We start from the raw sequence: 26754 nt of genomic DNA, 5'->3' as shown, positions 1-26754 counted from the left end.
CTTTTGGCTTAGTCCACCTTCTAACCCCTTTGTGGTCAACCCTGGAATGCGTGTCCAGAAACAGTTCCGGTACCATCGCAATCGGCTTTGACTTCTTCTTTCCTTTCTGAATAGAAAAAAAAACATACATGTTAGAAAATCAACAAAAAATCTAACATAAAATAAACATGTTGCATTGAAAACCAAAAAAAGTGTGAAATAATAGAAAAACTTACACCCAATACATGATGCCAGAACGATCATGATCCCCCGTAATGAGTAGGCTCGACCACGGCATCTACCTTTCCTGCTTTTTTGTTGAGGGATGCTTGCTTAGACTTCTTCTGAAAAGCTTCACTTTTGGTATGCTTTATTAAGCCTTCATACTTCTCACCTGCAATTACACATATGAAATCATAACTAATAAGTTACTGATATTATTTATAATATAAGAGAGAATATGCTAATTAATACAAATAACAAAACAAGTTAATTAAATACCTTTCATGTTGTCCGCTCCTTGGGCGCTTGATCGTTTCTTCAGATCACGTCCCGATATCGTCGAGTACCGACTTCGTTGTACCTGTTACGGACATTCTGTTCTTGAGATGGTTCCCAAGCAAATGATTGCTTCAAAAAAAAAAGGCGACAAAATTTCATATCAGTATAAAATGAAAGTCTAACTTGGTTCTTAAAAAATTTATCAAAATTAATTATTTGGTTTCTAAAACAAAGAACTACGGAAAATATATACCCGAAAGTTATTGAACCACGCCTCTTTTTGTGCATTAGAAGCTTGTGTCCACGATGTAGGAATTGGACCCACGAAATTAGTCTTCGTGCTTTTACACCACCTCGTATCACGCAATCGTCCATAAACCTGCATTTATTTTGAACATGTAAAATTAGAAACAATTATTATTTTACAAAAAAAAATAATAATAATAGTAGACTAATAAAGAATAAGACTTACCATAATCCCGCCGGCTCAAGTATCATCCGATGATCCGAAGTGTACCGTATCTGCACCTGTACTGCCTCATCGGTAGCGTCAGCCTGATCCTCGTCACCGTCACCGTCACCGTCTGTCTGCATCGGATCCTCACGCACAAACTCCTCCTCCTCCTCACGCGTACTCTGTCCAGAACCTGAGCCGCCTCCACGCTTCCTACCTCGACTGCTCCACCATCTCAAGAATACAAATAAAAATTAACACAAATAATGATAAATGAAAATTATACGGACTTCTAAATTTTAATTATTTACTCTTGAGGAATACAAAATTATACCAATTTAATCATACTCATCATCGTCGCCGTCCTCCTCCTCATCCTCATCCTCATCCTCATCATCATCGTCATCATCATCATCATCATCATCATCATCATCATCATCATAATCATCTTCATCTCCAAATCCCTCGTCCCTCCTCCTCCTTTTCTCCTCCTCCCTTCTCCTCCTCACCTTCTCTTCCCCCCTCCTCTCCTCCTCTTCTTCCCTCCTCTCCTCCTCCTCCTCCTCATCCTCCCCCGGCAGTCTCTCTTCCACATCATAATATTCTTCCTCTTCCATGTCTTCACCATCTTTATTCTCATGCTCATAGTTGATTTCATCGGGTGGAGACAAAAGTGTTTCATTTGAAACGTTTTCTTCTTGGAAAAAAGTTGTATAAACTTGTGACCGTGCCTTTGTCTTAAAGATTACACACCACGCATTTTGATTTCTATCATTTGTTGTGCTTGGATAAGTAGCAAAATATACTTGATGAGCCTAATGTGCAAGTATAAATGGATCATACTTAGAGTATGTTCTAGTACGATTCACTTCTACACACTACTACAAATGAGCACTTGGGCCACGGCTAAATTCGTGGCGCAAGTGCTAAATTTTCGTGGCTATATCATTTTGCCACGGGAATACCTTCCGTGGCGCAAGTGGCCGTGGCAAAGAGATAGCCACGGGAAAAACAAGAACGTGGCTATTATTTAATTTTTGGCCACGGACTGTCTCGTGGCTAATAACTCCCGTGGCCAAAGAAATTTCCCGTGGCGAAAAAATAATTCCCGTGGCAAACAATATATATGAAAATTAAACAAATAAATCGTAAAATAATTTATTTATTTTTCACAATGGGTATTTTATCATATACGGAACCGTGACAATCTAGGTAATTGGTTCGCTAGTTAACTTGATTCATTTGAACGTTATTTCGTTTCATGAGTCATGCATTTGTGAGCATCAGAGAGGCTTCCCAGGAGGTCACCCATCCAAACACTACTCTCACCTGAGCACGCTTAACCGTAGAGTTCTTTTGATGTGCCACCAAAATTGAATGTTACCTTGTTGATATAATTAGCACTTTGAATCCTTTTAAGTTTATTTTTTTATTTCAAATCTTACCTTTAGTACTATTTAATTACATAAATTTTACGTGTTTTACAAATTTTTGCGGGAAAAACATTATTTGGCCGAAACAACTAAATTTTCGACATTAACCTCTTGACTAATGATTTTGACATCATTTTTTTTTTTCCGAAGTCAGTAAAACATTTTCTCCAAAAAGTAAATTTAATTGTGTTTTCCTAACATTATTTTCTTTATTTTGTTGATCGACATACTTATTTTCATTTCTCATGTACTCAATTTTTCGTATATTTTTCTACGCAAATTATATTGTATAACCGTCGTACCTGCGATATGAAAAATGAGACCATTTTTTGGTAAAATAATGACCGCTTTTTATAACTAAAGGTCTTTTTTCCCCAAAGTGATCACTATTACCAAAAAGTAGTCACTTTTTTACCCAAAAAACACGAAAAAGACTATTGTACAAAAAGAATCGCTTATTTTCCTAAACTGATTTCTCTTTGTTATGATTTATCGTTTCTTTTCTCAAATTTTCACATTATTTGCTCATGTGACTTTATATTATTTAATTTATATGTTTTTCCGTGTGATACGCTCATTTTCAGTGAAAAAAATTTCCAAATTTTTTTTCTTAACAACTTCAATTTTATGTAAATTTTTCATGGTACCCTCGAATTTTGATAGATTACATATGGTACCCTTTTTTAAAGTTTTTATATATGCTACCCCTGTATTTACGTTTTTCAGTCCCAGAATACCCTTTGACAAACATCCGTCATAACGCCGCTACTCAAATGCCTTGCGGCGCCTTTTTTTGTTATCTAAGACACTATCAATTAATCATCAAATAATACCTAAATCATTATTTTATCTAATAAACTAACATTTAGTACCTAAATAATATAACAATAACAACATAACATACTCAATTACACATCAAATTACTTATAGGAGTAACGACGTTATGACGGAATTTCCCCAAAGAGTATTCTGGGAATGAAAAAGATAAACATAAGGGCAACATATGTAGAAACTTAAAATAAGGGGTACCATGTGTAATCTGGCAAAGTTCGAGGGTACCATGGGAAATTTCCGTAAATTTTGTATCAAATTCAAATTTTTCTATAAATATCATACAAATAAAGTTGGAAATCAAATTTTGAATGAAACAGTTTAACAATATATTAATTTTAGATTTCTCAAAGATAGATGGTAAATAAGGTGTCGTTTGGTTGCCTCATTAAAAGTGGATGAATTGGAAAATCACGTGAATTGAAAAAATGGGGGTCGTTTGTTTGCCCAAAATCACGTGAATTGCATTTTCCTAGAAGTTTCCGATTCCTCCATTATGGAGGAGTTTAATTACCTAGCCCCCCCCCCCCCCCAGGTAATTGGAAACTCCCGCATGAATCCAACTCCCGCATGCCAACGAAACAAGTTTTGGACAATTCACGTGTTTTGTAAAATCACGGGAAATTAATTCCCGTATAGCAACCAAACGAGGCCTAACTTTTTTATTCAATTTGGTATGCTATATCTTTAAATGTGATACGATCATTTAAGATTGTTATTCAAGATTATAAAGTTTAATTTAAATAAGTAAAAGAAATTCACGACTTTAATAAACAGAGTTATATATTAAAACAAAATTTTTAAATTATCAATATTTTGAAAAACCTACAAAACATAAATGTGATTTGTAAAAAAATCAAAAACTTTTCTTAGCTTGCATATAAGTATATAAAATTTTAAAATTTCTAATTAAAGTAAATAAAACAATAAAATAATTTAATTAAATTAATCAAAGTGTTTCTAAAATTTTATATTCAAATATATTTTCATAATATTATATTTGATTAAATTTCATTCAGATTTAAGTTGGAAAAGATACTCGTCACGGGTGTTTGTTTGTTCGTGGCTAAAAAATTATTTGCCATGGAACAATTCGTGACTAAATAAAATTTTGCCATGGGAGTGACATGACCCGTGGCTAAAATGATTATTTGCCACGGGTGTAGCCTAATTCGTGGCGGAAGTAACTTTTTGCCACGGAAAAAGTTATCCCGTGGCATAAATTTTTTTCCAAAATAATGAATAAGTTTTTCCCGTGGCTAAGCAAATTTTAGCCACGAATTATGAATTCCCGTGGCATAATTCGTGGCGCAAGTGATGATTTGTTGTAGTGACAAGTTTGTATTGTTCATGTACTCTCATTCCAGCCACAGAATTATCCTTCCAGTCAACCTTGAATAAGACAGGTTTATAAGCTCGCTCACGTCCATTATAACTAATTTCAAAGATATCTTCAACTATACCATAGTATTCGTTGTCATCAAGAGAAGAAATAGTAACCCCCCAATTGCACCTAGCCTTACCTTTACCGTGGTTGAATGTTTGGAAATTAAACCCATTAACCGAGTATCGATTCCACATTCTTACCATTTTTGAAGGACCAAAAGCCAAACTTCTTATCAAATCATCTTGAATATTCAACTCAATTACATGTTTCTGAAACCATGTTGGAAATTGGTCCTCATGTTTGTCCCAAACTTCATCCTTACTTATATTAGGATTCCTCTCAATGAAATTATTAACAAACTGTGTTTCCTATGACTCCAAGAGGTCACAATTAGAAAGCACGTAAAGGTGGGCACGATTATACTCCTTATCATCCAAATATCTTGTTTGCCCCTTTGATGAACACCCTTCATCATCTTGAGTTTGAAAAAATTCGGGTAAACTTCCGTCTATTTCATCCGGTTTCTCAACATTCAAGTTTTTGCTTTGGCTTCTATATGTTTTTCAAAGTAAAGAGAACAAAAGTTTGCAATCTCTTCCGTTAAATAAGCATTGCATATAGAACCTTCCACCCTAGCTTTATTACCAATTTTTTTCTTCAAATGATTAAGAAACCTATAAAAGTTAATGATGAGTTTTATTAATAATAAAGTTAACATATAATAAATAGATTAGTTATTATTATTAATTTTAATTTAAAATTAGCTAGATTATCTTAATTACCCTTCAAATGGATACATCCACCTATATTGGACGGGTCAGCAACTTTGGCTTCATATGGCAAATGAACCGGTAGATGCTTCATGGAATTAAAAAATGCAGGAGGAAAGATCATTTCAAGCTTACACAATATCTGTGGTATTTGCTCTTCCAGACGAATCATGTCATCAACACATATTGAAGAGGCATATAAATCTCGGAAGAATTGACTAATCTCAACAACTGCATTCCACACGTTTGTCGGCACGAGGTGTTTCAAAGCAACGGGTAATAATCGCTCCATGAATACATGGCAATCATGACTTTTCAAGCCTTGCAACTTCAGCTTCTTAAGATCAACACATCGACTAAAATCTGATGCATACCCATCAGGAAACTTCAAATTTTGTAACCACTCACACAATACCTTTCTGTTAGCTTTGTCGAGAGTGAAAATGGATGTTGGCTTAGACCCGTCGCCGCGAATGTGTAATTTGGGACGATGACAAAATTTCTGCAAATCTTTTCTAGAAGCAATGCTATCACATTTTTCACCTTCTACATCCATGATCATGTCAATTAGTTGCTCAAAGAAATTCTTTTCTATGTGCATTACATCCAAATTATGTCTTATCAACATTGTCTTCCAATAAGGAAGGTCTCAAAGAATGCTTCTTTTAAACCAACCGTTTTTCTGCTTTTTCAATTCTTTAAATTCTTCTTCGGTACCATCAACAGGGGATGCTAAATCACATACCGTCTTCCATATCTCATCCCCAGGCACTCGTTTCGGAGGTGCATCAAACACCTCTTTACCTTTTCTGAAAGCTTTCTTGTCCCTCCTATGTGGATTTCCCTCTCGTAAGAAGCATCTATGATAATTAAACCAGCTTATTTTCTTGCTATTGAGAAGCCAAAATGCTTTACTTTCTCCCATGCAACAAGGACATGCTTTTTGTCCTTGTGTAGACCACCCAGATAGCATACCATGGGCGGAAAAATCATTTATTGTCCACAAAAGGGGAAGCTTTAAGTTGAAAATTTTGTTTCTTAGACACATCATAAGTTTCCACCCCAACTTCCCACAAATATTTCAACTCCTCCACCAATGGTTGTAAATAAACATCCAAATTACGTTTCGGGTTTTTTGGTCCGGGAACAATAAGTGACAAGAAGATAAATGGTCTTTTCATACATAACCAAGGTGGTAAGTTGTATGGTGTGACCATAACGGGCCAACAAGAATACTTCCTCCCAAAATTACCGAAAGGATCAAATCCATCCGTACACAAGCCAAGTCGTACATTGCGGGGTTCCTTGGCAAATTCAGGATACATCTAACCAAATCGTTTCCATTCTTCCCCATCACTAGGATGACTCATCTTTCCCGGAGCACGTGAGTTTTCTTTGTGCCATCTCATTTGTTCGGCAATATTTTTGGTGGCATAGATGCTTTGAAGTCTTGGTGCGAGAGGAAAGTAAAACAATTGGTTACATGCTATTGGTTTCTTACTCTTTTTGGCCCTCTTACTACCCTTGCCTTTTTTCAACACCAAAACTGTATCTCCTTCACTTGTCTCATATCTATCCGCCCCACAATCTTTGTATTTGTCAAGCAAAGCATCATCTTTCCAAAATAGCATACATCCTTCAGGACATGCATCAATCTTTACATGCGGTAACTGAAGACCTTTAACTACTTTTTTGGTAGTGTAGAAACTTCGGGTCATGATATTATCATCGGGAAAATATTCCTCAAGGAACGAGGCAATGCCATCAACAGCAAGAAATGGCATATTAAACTCACTTTCAAGGTAACTAGCCTAGAAGCGGCTTGTAACAATGTCATTTTGCTTCCTTCATACAAGAGTTTTTCTGAGGCTTTTAACATGTCAAGAAAGGCTTTTGCTTGTGGGTGTGGCGGTTGTTCTTCAGAAATGGTTGTAAGGTCATCACTATTAGAAATAGTGGAATCCATAGCATCAACAACCATCTCTCTATATGGGTTCTCATCATTTTGTATTTGTTGGGTGTGAACTTGTTCATGAATTGGAGAATATGCTTCTCCATGTGAAATTCAATTGTAATAATTTGGCTTAATCCCGTTTATAATGAGATGTTCTTCTACTACAATGTCAAGTTGGTATTTCAGGTTTTTGCATTTGGCACAAGGACACCTAAGTTTTTTGTCTACCAAGTCATATTCATCTTGTTGTTTAGCAAATTCACACTACTACAAATCCAGGCAACTACAACGCCCCTTTAACAACGATTATTCACGAAAATCACAATAGACGTTGTAGAATGTATGGCGCGAATTTTACTAAAATGAATTACAATGGGTATGGTTTTAAAAACCGTTGTTATTAGTTTTAACAACGGGTAACACATGCGGAACCGTTGTTAATAATTTGGCGCAAAGTTAGTGAAAATTAATCACAACGGTTACTTTTGAAACCCGTTGTTAAAACATATTTGACAACGGGTGTTTTTTACAACCGTTGTTAAAACTTATTTGACAACGGTTGTTGATTTACAACCGTTGTTAAAACATATTTGACAACGGTTGTTGTTTAATAACCGTTGTCAATAGCTTCCATACTATAAATCACACAAACACAAGTCTGCTGCAGCCACAAAACACAAACCTTAATACACAAACACAAACACAGCAGACAAACACAAACACAAAACACACACTTTCTCATCGTCTCTTTCTCTCTTTCTCTCTTTCTCATCGTCGCTTTATCTTCTCGCCGTCATTGTTGATTTCATCGTCTCTTACGTTCTGTAATTATCAGGTAAATCTCGCCGTCACTATTAGTTTCATCGTCATTATTTTCTTTTTCTAATTATTTCATTTGCATGTATGTGTTTTTATCGACCATTATGTTATTTGTTTAAGTATTGTTTGCATAATTAGCTAGTAAAACAAAGAAGAAGCAAGATGAAGAAGCAAGATAAACATAATTAATATATATATATATATATATATATATATATATAGAGAGAGAGAGAGAGAGAGAGAGAGAAGAGATCAACTAAGGTCCACATTTATATTGAGTCCATAAGTTCTATTATGAGCCATTAGATGGAGGGAAATGGAGGGATGAGATCAACCCCAAAAAGTGTGTTTATAAGCTAATCTCACCATCTCTCTCTTCCTTCACTAATCCACTCTAATTAATCACTAATTTACTATATATTTGTTTTCCACTCATCCATTTCTCTTTCATCTTACACATTTCATTTCTCTCTTCTCTCAAACTCTAAAAAAAAAAACCCAAATAAATAAAAAAAACCCAAAAATCCAAATAAATAAAAAATCCAAATAAATCAAAAAACTCAAATAAATCATTCATTCCTCTCTTCCTCATTCACCACCACCCACCACCACCCCACCCTACACCAAATAACCACCCACCACCCCCGCCGCCGCCACCCCACCGCCGCTGATGCGTTTTTTTTTTTTTTTTTTTCAACTCGTTTTTTTTTTTTTTTTTTCGTTTTGTGTTAATTTGTATGTTTTGAGTTGTTTTTTCCATTCATTATTTTTTTTGTCTTTTATTTTATTTTAGTTGTCTTTTATTTTGTTAGTTCTCATTTATTATTCATTTTCTTAAATCTCTTTTTGGTATACGTTTTTTTTAAGATTTCGTGTTTTAAATCTCGTTTTTTTTTTGTGAGATACTTTTTTTTCATCTAAGACAATAATGGACTAAAGTTATACAAAAATGAACCAAAGTTATACAAAAATAGACCAAAGTTATACAAAAAAAGACTAAAGTTATACAAAAATTGGACTAAAGTTATACAAAAAATTGGACTAAAGTTATACAAAAAATGAACCAAAGTTATACAAAAATGAACCAAAGTTATACAAAAATGAACCAAAGTTATACAAAAATGGACTAAAGTTATACAAATATGGATTAAAGTGATACAAATATGGGCTAAAGTTATACAAATAAGGACTAAAGTTATACAAAAATGGACCAAAGTTATACAAAAATGAACCAAAGTTATACAAAAATGGACTAAAGTTATACAAACATGAACCAAAGTTATACAAAAATAGACCAAAGTTATACAAAAAAAGACTAAAGTTATACAAAAATTGGACTAAAGTTATACAAAAAATTGGACTAAAGTTATACAAAAATGAACCAAAGTTATACAAAAATGAACCAAAGTTATACAAAAATGGACTAAAGTTATACAAAAATGGACTAAAGTTAGTCCATATTTGTATAACTTTAGTCCATTTTTGTATAACTTTGGTTCATTTTTGTATAACTCTGGTCGATTTTTGTATAACTTTGGTTCATTTTTGTATAACTTTAGTCCATTTTTTGTATAACTTTGGTGCATTTTTGTATAACTTTGGTGCAATTTTTTGTATAACTTTAGTCCAATTTTTGTATAACTTTAGTCTTTTTTTGTATAACTTTGCTTCATTTTTGTATAACTTTGGTCTATTTTTGTATAACTTTGGTTCATTTTTGTATAACTTTAGTCCATTTTTTGTATAACTTTGGTGCATTTTTGTATAACTTTGGTGCAATTTTTTGTATAACTTTAGTCCAATTTTTGTATAACTTTAGTCTTTTTTTGTATAACTTTGGTTCATTTTTGTATAACTTTAGTCCATTTTTGTATAACTTTAGTCTATTTTTGTATAACTTTGGTTCATTTTTGTATAACTTTAGTCCATTGTTGTATAACTTTAGTCCTTATTTGAATAACTTTTGTCCTTATTTGTATAACTTCAATCATTTTTTGTATAATTGTAGTCCAAATTTGTATAACTTTAGTCCAAAATTGTATAACGTTAGTCCCTATTTGTATAACTTTAGTCCTTATTTGTATAACTTCAGTCCAAATTTGTGTAATTTTAGTCCAAAATTGTATAACTTTATTCCATAAGAGTATAACTTCAGTCATAAAATGTATAACTTTAGTCATAAAATGTATAACTTTAGTCGTAAATAGTAAAAAAATCAAATAACAAAATCAAATAACAATAATAACAATAACAAAACAAAAAACCAAATAACAATCACAAAAAACCAAATCTAAAATCTAAAAAAAAACAAATAACAATCACAAAAAACCAAATCTAAAATCTAAAAAAAAAACAAATAACAAAACCAATTTAAATATCGTGTGTATAACTCTAGTGCACGCAGTGTATAACTTTAATAGACAAGATGTATAACTTTAGTCCAAAAAATCAAATAACAAATTTGTGTAACTTCAATTTATACAATGTATAACCTTAGACATTAATAGTATAACTCTATTTTGATTATTGTATAACTTTAGCCCAAAATAACAATGACAAAAACCAAATAACAATAATAAAAAAACCAAATAACAATAACAATAACAAAAAAACAAATAACAATAATAAAACCAAATAACCAAATACCAAATAACAATAATAATAAAAAACAATAAACAAAACAAAAACAATAAAAAATCAAAAAAACACATAAATCTAAAAAAAAAAAATCAACCGTAAAATCCACAACAAGAAACCCAAAAAATGAGGACCGAGGACCGGACCGAAGACCGAAAACTCAAAAAATGAGGACCGAGGACCGGACCTAAAAAATTCGGTCCGGGTTTGGTCCAGACCAAATGGTCCGGTCCGGTCCATTTTTTCGGTCCGGACCTAAACTTGCTCACCCCTACCCCCTTCCCCTTCATTTTTTCTGATTTTTCTGTCCATCATCATCTCCATCGTCATTCTATCATAATCATCAACCAAAACACCATTTTCATCATAATTTCTTCGTTACTAGTCCGTTTTTCGCAAAATTTATATTTCCGGAATCCCCTCGACGAGATCTACAACCTAGTATGTTTTAATTTTAATTTTCTTGAAGTTGTTTTAAGATGAATTTTCGGAAATTCGGTATTTATACTTAATTATTGTGTTTTTATTGTTTATTTAGGTGAAGAATTGGAAGACGAGTTTGGGGACTCGTATATTGTCGAGGATAGCGGCTAGTTGTTGTTAGGGTTTGGGTTTTGAGGTGCTAATTGCTCATTTTCTAGCTTAAGGTAACATATTTCGAGTTACTCGACGAAAGATCGTCACATGCTTTGTTGTTTTTGTATGTTTGGTGATTTTTGTTTGAGTAGTAGTTTTCACATGTTAAAATTTGTTCCATGCATGCTTAATTTATGCCTTTTGTTAGTTTAAATTAACAAAGTTGAATTGGGAATGATTAATTAGTGTTCAGACGGTCTTTTACTAAACAAAAATGGAAAAATGGTGGTGTAGGGGTGACGGCCAGCAGCCGGCAGGCCCACGGCAGCCCACGGCCGGCCTTGGGGTTGGCCCGGGTTGGTTCGTGCTTGTTTCGCGGTTTTTCGTACAATATTGGTCATTTCGGGTTAATTAATGTTAGAGTTGTATAAGTCACATATGGGTACACTTTTAAATTGAACCATACTAGTAGTAGAAATTATTCTTATATTGGTAGTTAGCATGTGTTAGTATAGGTTATAAAATGAAATGGTAATAAAATGGCTTAAAATGAATAATGTTAGTAGTATAGATAATGAGGTTGGTAAAATTTAGCTTATATTGATAGTTATCACACGTTAGGATAGTTTATAAGATGAAATTGTAATGATTAGGCTCAAGGTAAATTTTATAGCAATAATTGCCATGTTTTGATGATTGTGCAAAAATCGAGCCTTAATCCCTTTGATCGATTCGATGTCGATCAATTGAGTGATTGGTCACCGCAATTTAACCCGTACCTGTCGCAGGGTTGGGGTTGCGGGTAAAAATTCGGTTGGATGAAATTTTGAATGAATTAGATAGTCGGCCTTTTTCTTGTTTTAGGCCATTCATTATATTTTTATATCACATGTGTAATTAGTTGATTTAAGTAGCTTCTTATATTATAGAAACGGCCCTAGATTCCCTGAAGCCTTTAATATGGTTAATATTGTTAGAATTGAAATTTGGTATTTAATAATTATTGAGGATATTGTTGGATTTGTATGCTGAATAGACATTTATATAGCCTTTCACATGATAGAATGTTAGAATTTATGTTGGTAAGTAGGACTCTTTGCCCTCTTATGGTTAAGTGGGTGTCTTACTTGACTTGTGTGGTGAGTCTTGTGTGGTGTGGGCTAAAGTATTCAAGTGGGACTAGTGGGACTAGGTCCTAGGTGAGTATTTCGGCATTCATCATAGATAGGTCTTTATAGTCTTTGACGAGTATATGTTCACTTTGTTTGATAGCCTTTGTGTTCCTGACTAGTGGATTTATATCCAAGTTGGGGCATGACCTCAGTTACTTATTTTGATAGTAAGTGGTCAGCTTAAGTACTAGCCAACCCTTTGGTGGACTCCTTAGGGTACTCACTTTGTTTTAGAAAAATTGTGGGTCTTGGGTGCGGTGGTGTGTATCCGCATGTCTAGGTCTGCATAGATTTTAGGCTAGGGTTGTGTTGTCTCTTGGCCATGTTTTATTAATATTAACCGCCGAGCCAAGATACCGGTTCGATTACCTTCCCTACCTCGTGGTATAGACTCGAGTTACAAAGTGACTATTGACCGTACTAAGAACTTATGCCTGTCTTTGATATATTGCCCTTTCTTGTATGGTGATTTTATGAATCGTAATAGGTGAGATGTAAGCCGGTTCTGATTGATAAAGTTTGGATTACTATGTGAATTATATGATTCACATGATAGTTTAGTTTGGTCAGTTTAGGGGTCATAGGTTAGATTACATGATAATTACATGGTTTATCATATTGTTTACATGTTACATTAATTTTGACGATTCGTGGGTGGGAGGACTCGAAGTTACTCCCCACTGAATTGTGGCTTTCGTGTTTGTATAAAATGCGATTGACAGTCGTTGATGCTTTGTTGGGGTCACGGACGAGCTAGTGAGCAAGGAACCTTGGACCTAGTTTTGGCTATTCTATTAGTAAACCTTTTACCTTTTGGTTTTGTATATAATTTGAAGGGACATATGTCTCCCTTTTCTATTTTTGGTTTGTATCATTCTATTTTCTTATTTAGCTATGGCATGTAAAGTAGTTCATTAGCATTGCGGGTTTTGGCACCCGCTTAGGGAATGTTGGAAATGTTGTGATTGGTTTAGAAAAGTTTTTGAAATGACGGGTTTTTGGCTAGTTGAACCAATTACAAACATATCCTACCAGTTTTTCTGTAGAATTTACGTAATTAGTTAAGGCTAGATTTAAGGGTGTTATAGTTGGTATCAGAGCTTGTTGCTCCCGACGCACGTTTGTGCACCCCACTTAAAATCACTTGACCTTTAAATACTAAACTTGAGAGATGGGTAGGATGGATAGATTTAGGATTTTATGTGGTAGTCTGTTTGTGATTGCTAATTGTTAGGTACTAATTGATTTTCTCTTTTACAAGATGGCACTCCAATAAATGTAGATAATGCTATCTTACCTTAGTCTTCTAATCTCGTGGTTGATTCGTCTTTTTTTTAATTCCTCTTCTCTCGCCTTGGTAACTACTCTTCTATTCTTTCTCCCGTTTCATCCTTGGTTCGTTTTCTTCTTATAATAAGAGTCCTTGTGGACACCTTCCTTTTATTCCGCAGGATAGTTCCCTTGTTCAAGAGAACTCGGTTTTAAGAGAATGTATCATTGGAAGGCGTGAACGAGTTGAGAAATTGATTGTTTAAGGTTTGAGTTGTATAGGAGAATATAACTTGGGATCCTTTGGTTAGACTTGTTAGTTGTGCATGATATGAGAGCCTAGTGAGTTGAGAAACACCTTGGGATTTATGTCTATTGAGAGCTTGTTTGTTATAGATGATTGAGCATGGGTACTACCTTAGCACATAAGATGGAATGAACCTAGGCTACTTCATTTGAGAGTCTCGATGTTTCTTGTGGAGAATTAAAGGAATGATAGTTAGCTCTAATCCTTGTAGGCCTTGAAAGGAATACAATAGGACATTGATGTTGCTTAATGGATTGGTATTATACTTTGGAATTAGTTAGTTTGTTAAACCTTTTAAGTTGACCAAATCTAGTATAGAGTAGCCCTTGTTGACCTTTCAAAATTTGAGAACACGTGGTTGACCTTATTAATCATATCTGAATTTGGGAATTTTGGTGGAATGTTGTTCGATGTAGTTCGTGAGTTCAAAGATGTGATTCTAGTTTATGGTATCGGAGACTAGAAGTATTAAGTGGTGAGAGGATGGAGTGAACAAGCCATGGTACTTGGAGGATGACATAGTAAGTGAAGTTCAATGACGAGAATTGTAAAGGAGGTACTTTGGGACATGATAGTAACAAATGAATTTGTGTGGTGAATTGATTTTGGCTCTTAGAACCAATTGAGTTGAGGAATACCTACCCTCGTGGAGTCCTTGTTAGTCCTATGATTTGGTGGACTTTTGAGGTTTTGTGGAGCACCTTAGTGAGGTAACCTTACCATATCGATCATAAGCTTTGATGAGTGTTTGGTAAGCAGTAACCCTTTCATTATCTTTTATCATTCTCCTTTCCTTCTCTTTAACGATCTTTGAACCCTGTTTTTATGCCAAAGTTTACGTATCTTCTTCTTGTCCGAGATATCTTCTTAACTCGGGTACCTCTTATTTCTGTCAACCATTATCTTTACGGTCCGACTCCTTAGTTTTCTAACTTGTCATGCTCAGGCACCCTTCGAAAATATTTTACCATTCCTCTATCCCGATATAACTTCTTATCTACTTAGTATAGTTGGTACCTTGTTAACCATGTTTACAGAGTTAGTGGGATGTGATTTGAGGATTTTTGTATTTTGATTTTTGTCGGGAATTAGTGTAGGAGTTTGTGTCTGTATTTGACCATACGATATGAGAGCTAGATTTTTGATGGAATTCTTATGATGGCAATGTTGTAGTCTCCTTGCGAGTTAAAGTTCGCGTGTTTTGGTGGTATAAGACTCACTTGGTTTCGATATGATGATGAGACTAATGGGATTAGTTTACCTTGGTGGAGTATTTCTATGGTTATTTTGGATTTGTTTTGGGCATTGTTCGTTCGGGGATTGTTCGTTTGTCATTTGATCCTTACTTTACGGTATTGGGGATTGATAGCTAAGTCTGTGGAATGTTATTGTAAATTTGGACCTTATATTTAATCCTTTGAGAAATCTTTCTATTGGAATTGGAATATTGTTGGGAAGTAGGATAGTGAATCTTGAGTAAATCTTGAGTAAACCGATCAGATGATTTGTGTGAAGAACCCATTTATCTTATAGTTAGTGCTATTTATGGATTGGATAGTGCAACTTGTTGCTTGTGGGGTGGTTTCAAGCATGAATGTGTCATGGGAATACTGAATCTTCGTAAGGGTATAGTATTGTTACTAGTTCCGACTTTGGATTTTGATTTTGTTCGGTGGAGAATATTGGTGGAAACATTTTGAGTGGGAAATGGTTAAGTTATAATTGTAGAGGATAGAATTGTCTCAAGGATTAGCTTATGCGTAGACTTGTCGATGAGTGGTTCAGATGGCTCTTTGGATGTGTAACACCCCGATTTATAAAGGAGCCTCTAGCAAGACATTCCTAATAAACCGGACTGTTACCATCTCGGTTTCCCGAGGTTGTGAATAACAAATTAAACTCCAAGGCAAATTACATAATTTCTTTAACTTAACTTTTTACAAAACCTCATTTACATCAAATTACAAGAACTAACATAAATAAAAGTGAAAGTCTTCTAAATGATTATCTAGCTACTAAGTCTTCTGATCCAGTGTCTCACGCCCATCAAGCTCCCATCCTATCTCATAAACCTGTCAAGTCTGCTCCCCAATATTTGGATCGTCACAGGTGTTCACGAATACACAGGGTCAACCACGAGGTTGAGTAGGGAATACAATGAAACAACAAAATATGATATGCATGCTCCTCCGTCACCTCCACCTCCATCTCAACTCATATCTCATAACCCGAACGCCCACCATACCGATCCCCTTAGACTATATATATCGACCGTAGCCGATCTACCCACTCGCAATGAGGACACCAGGCAAGTCTGCGAACCCGCCTAGGCCTTATCACAACATCATCATCACTACACCACATCACCACAACATCCTCCATCTCCAATGCATATGAATGCGCAGCAAGAAAAACAATGCAACACAATATGTATATCAATGAATGAAATCATGCCACTACCAAAAATGTTGTGATAACATACTCAACACGATCGATCAGTCAACCACATTCCAAAGATATAAATCATAACATAAAACAACAACCACGAAACAAGTCAACGTTCACAGTTTGGTCATATGAAACACAACAAGTCAACACAACTTAACAACAACGCTTATAAGTCAAGTGTATTTCCCTACCTTTTCGCAATCCAAGCTCACACAAGCAATCAATTATGAACCTTCACATATCCATCACCTACATAACATAATTATATATAATTACCACCTACTCAATCAAATAATCATGCACATAACCTAGACTCATCATAACTTAATAGGAATATCAACTTAAAGAACAAACACGATTTTTCCTGATTTTCCAGCACATGACAGACTCGGAATAAAATACATAACTAATTCCAGAAAAATCAAATTGATACAAGGCCAATTGAATTGGAACCCCATGAGTCTTAGCTACAAATTATATCTAACGTGTTTTTCCCAAATTCCATACTTATCAAGGGTTTCCAGACTGATTTCCAAAAACTGACAGAAACCGTCGCATAAAAAGTATTGATTCATAAAACGAGTTTAAAACATTATTTTTCAGAAATTACAAATCCTATTATCATCTAGACTATACAAAGATTATGTATGAAGAAGCCTCATAACTGAATCGACATAAAAATTAAGGTTTCAAATCATTTTCCACAACCAAATCAGATTCGCGGACTTTTCAGCGACATGTTCATAAATAAATCACCTAGGACAAACCACAAAGAATTTGACTATGAGATTTTATATGCATAAATTAGACATCAAATAAACAGGACTCTCTTTTCAAACTTTTCGAAAAAGACGACTTTAAAACAGTATAAACAATGGAATGAAATCGACTTACAAACAGGGAATCGAATTAGGTTGGAATCGATGAGCAATCTTCAATCAAAAGCAAGGATGGTGTGTGTGTGTGTGTGTTGGTGTGCGTCGAAAAGAGGGAGGCGGGTGAGATGAGGGTTGTGTAGTGTTAGGGTAAAAATTAGGTTAAGAATTAGGTTAAAACATGATGTCGGGTGTTGAGTTAAACATGTTATTGGGTAAACTCCAACGGGTCGAGGGTAAATGGGTTAGCTCACATCTCGAATTCCATGTAAACCCGTCTCAATTAACTTACGAAACAACTCGATCTTACGATACAACGCGAGTCAAGTAAAATAACTTAACGTAATTATCGTCTAAACAATTACCCGACTTAAATAGTAAAATAAAATACGGAGTATTACAGTCTTCCCCCCTTAAAATGAACTTCGTCCCGAAGTTCGCTCATCTATCAAACCTCCAAGAAACACCGTGGGTACCAAACAGATTTTCTAGTATAAGAACTCAAGAACTAACTTAGGCCCATAAAACAAAATGTTACATTCTACCCTCCTAAAAAGAAAGTTACGTCCCGGAACTTACTTCATGCAAACATATCACCACGAATCATTCCATCATCCTACTACCATTGTTCACCTCGACCTATTAGAGCACCATACCAGTAGTTTAACTACACGCTTCTGTTACACATCAACCAACTAACAGAAGTAAGAACACAACATAGAGAACTCATTTGCATGGGTACACCCAACGAAACATCAACTTAATCAAACCACAATCTATAAACAAGTGCAACATAACATTAAGATTTTACAATCCTACCCAACTAAAAACATGGTTACGTCCTCGTAACCTCTTTTCAACTTTCATATACGTATGCAACAAAATCACTGTCAACAACATGTAACAGAAAAGAACACATGATAAGAGACTGCGCATTAACATTAAAGTCGAAAACAAGGTTTTATTATGGAATTAACTGATTGTCAACAAGTAACACTTATTACTTAGCTCATGCTTAACATAAAAACACAACATCAAACTAAAAGAACAACAAGAAAGGAGCTAAAGGTTTACACGGTTTCATAACAGATCGATCATGGTGTTACTAGCTCTAACCTAACAGTCCTAGGTCGTGCTTACTCTGATTCTGGTGACTTCTATGTCATTCCCTTCCTGGTTCACCTCTTCCCCAAAGTCTGGTTTGGGTGGTTCAGTCGTACTTTCGGCATCAGGTACATTAGCATAAAATTCGTATCTCGTGTCGCTTTGATATAAAGTCAAAGGTATGCTCGGGCGGGTAACTGGCCCCGCCGCAGTAATTGGGGTCACGGCATAACCTCATGCAATGGGTGGACAACTCTCTCATATAGAAGTGTTTGATGTCCCTTAGTATGCCAGAGTCAGGGATAGTATCAATAAGGGTATACGCTCTTAACTGAGTATTAGTTAAGTACTCAGGGTGCCAATTATGGCCATACTTGTCCATGGCAGCACAAAGTTTCGCACAATGCTCATTGAAGTCAGTATCAAGTGACATGTAACAGTCTCGCGGGTGTACATTGTAGGGATCCACCCTACAGAGTTGAAAGCTAAACAAATTAGGACACAAGGGTGATACCGTAGAAGGTGTTAAGATACAGGATTCATTCACGTGGTTTAAGTGTGCGAAAGTTATATAACAAGTTTTCGAGTAGTCATTTGTAGTACCGGGTTTTGGTCAACTCAAGATTATCACAGTTCGCATTATCTACTAGAGAACAACAACCTTAGAAAGATCAACCATAAGGATATACGTATACCAAAGATACAATTTTAACATTGACCCCACCAAATTCCTCTCTCAAGTCAAAACTATTACTAATTCCGAACAATTGATCCATATGCGCATTCATTCCGCCCTACCACTAACAATCACCAGGAGTATTAAAACATGCTGCACATATGCACTACTTAAGCACTTTGAAACCACGGAAAACATAACATGTAATCAAAACCATTTGACTCATCAGCTATGCAACACGAATTAGTCAGTTTGCATGATGTAAATTCTGAAAACATATTTCCCAATAAAAGTAACAACATATGATCCATGACAACAACAACAACATTACTTCCATATCACACATGTGTTTAACATTTTAGCAACCTTATCGTTCAATTGTGTCCAAAGAACGTAGTATAACTCATTTTCAAAACAAAAAAGATATCGCATAATTAGCTTAAACATACACATTTGCCTTCATATACTTTGTAGGACATTATCTATGATAAAATATTAGCAACTTGAACAACTTCTCTGATTTGCACGATTTGAATAATTAGGCAACTCGTAGGCTCAACTAATTGTATCTATAACGACTATCATTTAAACCAACGCATATCATGTGAATCATAAAAGGGTTATCCCATTATAATTGGCCAACATAGCTGACATAAGAAAATTTCCGTCAAAATAATCACCTTAGCATTTCGTGACAATACAACTATGAACATATCCAATAAGGAACAACGACACTATTTTATTATCATATCATAAGTTTAGGTTCAATCAATAAATTAATGCAATGAAAGTAATAAGTATAACTATAGGCACACAGACTCACATAAAAGACATTAGAACCCAGATGACATCCTACATGTGAACATTTAGACATACTCATTACTACCATCCATGTGTAAACATTTAAACATAATTATTATAAATATTCACGCGAGTATATTAGAACAGTCAAGTTAACATTTAACGCCACCAATTTTACCAAGATATGACAATATAGTTTTATATTTATATATATCCGACCACTATACAAGTATGATGAACACACCAGAGATATTACAACATGCCAAACATATATAAAATATGCAACAACTGGACTCGTATAAAATATTTCACCCTCGATTAAGGATCAGATTAAGCTATTCAATTTCACTCATACTATCATGCCAACAATGTTATAAACTAAACTTTAATTTTTTTTATCACTTGTTAAGATACATAACCAATGAATATGTGTGCTACTATCATCATATAAGGACACTATAATTTCACATTAATAAGGCTCATGAAATAATCGAACAACTGTATGAAAACTCAACATAGAATTCACATTTTAAAAGTTATGATTCACGTGGTAACTTCCAAAAATCACGAATAAATAACCGTTCAACGAAAACTTGAGTTATATTACATTTTTATAACATACAGAGAGTTAATAATTCGTGAGAAAAAGAATGAGGTCCAAAGCTCAAGAATTCAATTTTTAAAGGATTTTACAACTCAGTTGGTCCAAACAAGTATGTGACAGCAATTGGTCCGAAACTTGGGTCAGTTTGCAAAACTTACCATTTAATATAGAGATATCAAGAATTTTCGTGGCTTATCAATTTGAAAACATATGCGAATCTTCTGATCGATGGAGTTGGAATTATGCAAAAATTGTTAATATAATTTAAATGAGGATTTTTACAAAATCGTTGGTCAAAACATCACTGCACAGGAACTTCCTGACCACAGCCCACTAAAATATTTATTACTCCTAATCCGTATATCCTATAAGCATGAAACCAACGCCAAATGAACACTAACTCACGAGGCTATCTCTCAGAAAATTTTCATCCATAGGCGACAAACAGAAAACGAATGGCAGTAAGATCAATTAGAGAGTAAAATCAAACAAAACGTGTTTCAGCACTAGGTCATTCATTTACTATGTTCCAAGCTCTTACAACCACACTATCGATACTAACCCATCCTAACTTAAATCTCACACTTTGTACTTACGTAAACATCTATCTCATAGCATCCCTAAGCATCTCGATCTACTCCTTACATCTAAATCACGATTGCTATGACTAGAAACATGCAATTCAATAGTGTTTCTCATTACTATCACAATACTATACTAGCATGGCTTCGGGATCACATAACCGCATATCACGAGACATAATAGCACTATCAACACGTCATTCGACATCTATCCAGATAAATATCATCAATTCGCAATTATTTTCACGCTCACGATTACCACAATCCAACAATTATCAACCTGAACACGAAAATTTTAATTCTCATCTCCACAACATCACATGATCACGCCATCATTCATACAAAATACTTACCGTAATGTTGTCCTGCAGCATGGTTAGAATATATGGGTCTCAAGGTGTACATCCACTCGATTATATCCAAGGTTTTCCTTCTAACTACCCCATTCACTCAATTTCTCTCGGGTTACCTGGTTCAAAACTGAGAGGGCAAAAGAGCACGTATTAAGGGCGCCTTCTTAACCGCACTGTGAGCTCCTAAAAGTTTATTCCCAGGGGTTCATTTTATTTAGACACATCCTACGTTCATTGGGTTCATTGATTTAGGCCCGAGGATCGTTCGCTCTGATACCACTTTGTAACACCCCGATTTATAAAGGAGCCTCTAGCAAGACATTCCTAATAAACCGGACTGTTACCATCTCGGTTTCCCGAGGTTGTGAATAACAAATTAAACTCCAAGGCAAATTACATAATTTCTTGTATGGTGATTTTATGAACTGTAATAGGTGAGATGTAAGCCGGTTACAGTTGATAAAGTTTGGATTACTATGTGAATTATATGATTCACATGATAGTTTAGTTTGGTCAGTTTAGGGGTCATAGGTTAGATTACATGATAATTACATGGTTTATCATATTGTTTACATGTTACATTAATTTTGACGATTCGTGGCTGGGAGGACTCGAAGTTACTCCCCACTGAATTGTGGCTTTCGTGTTTGTATAAAATGCGATTGACAGGTCGTTGATGCTTTGTTGGGGTCACAGACGAGCTAGTGAGCAAGGAACCTTGGACCTAGTTTTGGCTATTCTATTAGTAAACCTTTTACCTTTTGGTTTTGTATATAATTTGAAGGGACATATGTCTCCCTTTTCTATTTTTGGTTTGTATCATTCTATTTTCTTATTTAGCTATGGCATGTAAAGTAGTTCATTAGCATTGCAGGTTTTGGCACCCGCTTCTGGGAATGTTGGAAATGTTGTGATTGGTTTAGAAAAATTTTTGAAATTACAGGTTTTTGGCTAGTTGAACCAATTACAAACATATCCTACCAGTTTTTCTGTAGAATTTACGTAATTAGTTAAGGCTAGATTTAAGGGTGTTATAGTTGGTATCAGAGCTTGTTGCTCCCGACGCACGTTTGTGCACCCCACTTAAAATCACTTGACCTTTAAATACTAAACTTGAGAGATGGGTAGGATGGATAGATTTAGGATTTTATGTGGTAGTCTGTTTGTGATTGCTAATTGTTAGGTACTAATTGATTTTCTCTTTTACAAGATGGCACTCCAATAAATGTAGATAATGCTATCTTACCTTAGTCTTCCAATCTCGTGGTTGATTCGTCTTTTTTTTTAATTCCTCTTCTCTCGCCTTGGTAACTACTCTTCTATTCTTTCTCCCGTTTCATCCTTGGTTCGTTTTCTTCTTATAATAAGAGTCCTTGTGGACACCTTCCTTTTATTCCGCAGGATAGTTCCCTTGTTCAAGAGAACCCGGTTTTAAGAGAATGTATCATTGGAAGGCGTGAACGAGTTGAGAAATTGATTGTTTAAGGTTTGAGTTGTATAGGAGAATATAACTTGGGATCCTTTGGTTAGACTTGTTAGTTGTGCATGATATGAGAGCCTAGTGAGTTGAGAAACACCTTGGGATTTATGTCTATTGAGAGCTTGTTTGTTATAGATGATTGAGCATGGGTACTACCTTAGCACATAAGATGGAATGAACCTAGGCTACTTCATTTGAGAGTCTCGATGTTTCTTGTGGAGAATTAAAGGAATGATAGTTAGCTCTAATCCTTGTAGGCCTTGAAAGGAATACAATAGGACATTGATGTTGCTTAATGGATTGGTATTATACTTTGGAATTAGTTAGTTTGTTAAACCTTTTAAGTTGACCAAATCTAGTATAGAGTAGCCCTTGTTGACCTTTCAAAATTTGAGAACACGTGGTTGACCTTATTAATCATATCTGAATTTGGGAATTTTGGTGGAATGTTGTTCGATGTAGTTCGTGAGTTCAAAGATGTGATTCTAGTTTATGGTATCGGAGACTAGAAGTATTAAGTGGTGAGAGGATGGAGTGAACAAGCCATGGTACTTGGAGGATGACATAGTAAGTGAAGTTCAATGACGAGAATTGTAAAGGAGGTACTTTGGGACATGATAGTAACAAATGAATTTGTGTGGTGAATTGATTTTGGCTCTTAGAACCAATTGAGTTGAGGAATACCTACCCTCGTGGAGTCCTTGTTAGTCCTATGATTTGGTGGACTTTTGAGGTTTTGTGGAGCACCTTAGTGAGGTAACCTTACCATATCGATCATAAGCTTTGATGAGTGTTTGGTAAGCAGTAACCCTTTCATTATGCTGCTTCTGTTCTCCTTTCCTTCTCTTTAACGATCTTTGAACCCTGTTTTTATGCCAAAGTTTACGTATCTTCTTCTTGTCCGAGATATCTTCTTAACTCGGGTACCTCTTATTTCTGTCAACCATTATCTTTACGGTCCGACTCCTTAGTTTTCTAACTTGTCATGCTCAGGCACCCTTCGAAAATATTTTACCATTCCTCTATCCCGATATAACTTCTTATCTACTTAGTATAGTTGGTACCTTGTTAACCATGTTTACAGAGTTAGTGGGATGTGATTTGAGGATTTTTGTATTTTGATTTTTGTCGGGAATTAGTGTAGGAGTTTGTGTCTGTATTTGACCATACGATATGAGAGCTAGATTTTTGATGGAATTCTTATGATGGCAATGTTGTAGTCTCCTTGCGAGTTAAAGTTCGCGTGTTTTGGTGGTATAAGACTCACTTGGTTTCGATATGATGATGAGACTAATGGGATTAGTTTACCTTGGTGGAGTATTTCTATGGTTATTTTGGATTTGTTTTGGGCATTGTTCGTTCGGGGATTGTTCGTTTGTCATTTGATCCTTACTTTACGGTATTGGGGATTGATAGCTAAGTCTGTGGAATGTTATTGTAAATTTGGACCTTATATTTAATCCTTTGAGAAATCTTTCTATTGGAATTGGAATATTGTTGGGAAGTAGGATAGTGAATCTTGAGTAAATCTTGAGTAAACCGATCAGATGATTTGTGTGAAGAACCCATTTATCTTATAGTTAGTGCTATTTATGGATTGGATAGTGCAACTTGTTGCTTGTGGGGTGGTTTCAAGCATGAATGTGTCATGGGAATACTGAATCTTCGTAAGGGTATAGTATTGTTACTAGTTCCGACTTTGGATTTTGATTTTGTTCGGTGGAGAATATTGGTGGAAACATTTTGAGTGGGAAATGGTTAAGTTATAATTGTAGAGGATAGAATTGTCTCAAGGATTAGCTTATGCGTAGACTTGTCGATGAGTGGTTCAGATGGCTCTTTGGATGTGTAACACCCCGATTTATAAAGGAGCCTCTAGCAAGACATTCCTAATAAACCGGACTGTTACCATCTCGGTTTCCCGAGGTAGTGAATAACAAATTAAACTCAAGGCAAATTACATAATTTCTTTAACTTAACTTTTTACAAAACCTCATTTACATCAAATTACAAGAACTAACATAAATAAAAGTGAAAGTCTTCTAAATGATTATCTAGCTACTAAGTCTTCTGATCCAGTGTCTCACGCCCATCAAGCTCCCATCCTATCTCATAAACCCATCAAGTCTGCTCCCCAATATTTGGATCGTCACCGGTGTTCACGAATACACAGGGTCAACCACGAGGTTGAGTAGGGAATACAATGAAACAACAAAATATGATATGCATGCTCCTCCGTCACCTCCACCTCCATCTCAACTCATATCTCATAACCCGAACGCCCACCATACCGATCCCCTAGACTATATATATCGACCGTAGCCGATCTACCATTTCCTTGTTGAGGACACCAGGGCAAGTCCTGCAGAACCCGCCTAGGCCTTATCACAACATCATCATCACTACACCACATCACCACAACATCCTCCATCTCCAATGCATATGAATGCGCAACAGTAAACAATGCAACACAATATGTATATCAATGAATGAAATCATGCCACTACCAAAAATGTTGTGATAACATACTCAACACGATCGATCAGTCAACCACATTCCAAAGATATAAATCATAACATAAATCAACAACCACGAAACAAGTCAACGTTCACGGTTTGGTCATATGAAACACAACAAGTCAACACAACTTAACAACAACGCTTATAAGTCAAGTGTATTTCCCTACCTTTTCGCAATCCAAGCTCACACAAGCAATCAATTATGAACCTTCACATATCCATCACCTACATAACATAATTATATATAATTACCACCTACTCAATCAAATAATCATGCACATAACCTAGACTCATCATAACTTAATAGGAATATCAACTTAAAGAACAAACACGATTTTTCCTGATTTTCCAGCACATGACAGACTCGGAATAAAATACATAACTAATTCCAGAAAAATCAAATTGATACAAGGCCAATTGAATTGGAACCCCATGAGTCTTAGCTACAAATTATATCTAACGTGTTTTTCCCAAATTCCATACTTATCAAGGGTTTCCAGACTGATTTCCAAAAACTGACAGAAACCGTCGCATAAAAAGTATTGATTCATAAAACGAGTTTAAAACATTATTTTTCAGAAATTACAAATCCTATTATCATCTAGACTATACAAAGATTATGTATGAAGAAGCCTCATAACTGAATCGACATAAAAATTAAGGTTTCAAATCATTTTCCACAACCAAATCAGATTCGCGGACTTTTCAGCGACATGTTCATAAATAAATCACCTAGGACAAACCACAAAGAATTTGACTATGAGATTTTATATGCATAAATTAGACATCAAATAAACAGGACTCTCTTTTCAAACTTTTCGAAAAAGACGACTTTAAAACAGTATAAACAATGGAATGAAATCGACTTACAAACAGGGAATCGAATTAGGTTGGAATCGATGAGCAATCTTCAATCAAAAGCAAGGATGGTGTGTGTGTGTGTGTTGGTGTGCGTCGAAAAGAGGGAGGCGGGTGAGATGAGGGTTGTGTAGTGTTAGGGTAAAAATTAGGTTAAGAATTAGGTTAAAACATGATGTCGGGTGTTGGGTTAAACATGTTATTGGGTAAACTCCAACGGGTCGAGGGTAAATGGGTTAGCTCACATCTCGAATTCCATGTAAACCCGTCTCAATTAACTTACGAAACAACTCGATCTTACGATACAACGCGAGTCAAGTAAAATAACTTAACGTAATTATCGTCTAAACAATTACCCGACTTAAA

The 26754-nt window shown here is 35.2% G+C and overlaps 2 long non-coding RNA genes across 2 annotated transcripts; one reads left to right on the top strand and one right to left on the bottom strand.

Annotated features, from left to right (window-relative positions):
* The first annotated feature begins 11083 nt into the window (after positions 1 to 11083).
* LOC141602525 (uncharacterized) lies at positions 11084 to 22428 on the top strand. The gene is made up of 3 exons (XR_012524504.1): positions 11084 to 11206; positions 11304 to 11412; positions 22201 to 22428. It is a non-coding gene; the product is annotated as an uncharacterized LOC141602525 (long non-coding RNA).
* On the bottom strand, positions 16098 to 17501 carry LOC141602524 (uncharacterized). Its single transcript, XR_012524502.1, has 3 exons — positions 17432 to 17501; positions 16729 to 16786; positions 16098 to 16170 (listed from the first exon to the last, which is right to left on the bottom strand). It is a non-coding gene; the product is annotated as an uncharacterized LOC141602524 (long non-coding RNA).
* Positions 22429 to 26754: the final 4326 nt, after the last annotated feature.

Source organism: Silene latifolia, chromosome 9 (assembly GCF_048544455.1).
Source record: "Silene latifolia isolate original U9 population chromosome 9, ASM4854445v1, whole genome shotgun sequence".
In the NCBI taxonomy this organism is placed as follows: Eukaryota; Viridiplantae; Streptophyta; class Magnoliopsida; order Caryophyllales; family Caryophyllaceae; genus Silene; species Silene latifolia.
The sequence above is the reverse complement of the archived record's forward strand: the minus strand, read 5'-3'. Positions and strand labels throughout refer to the sequence as shown.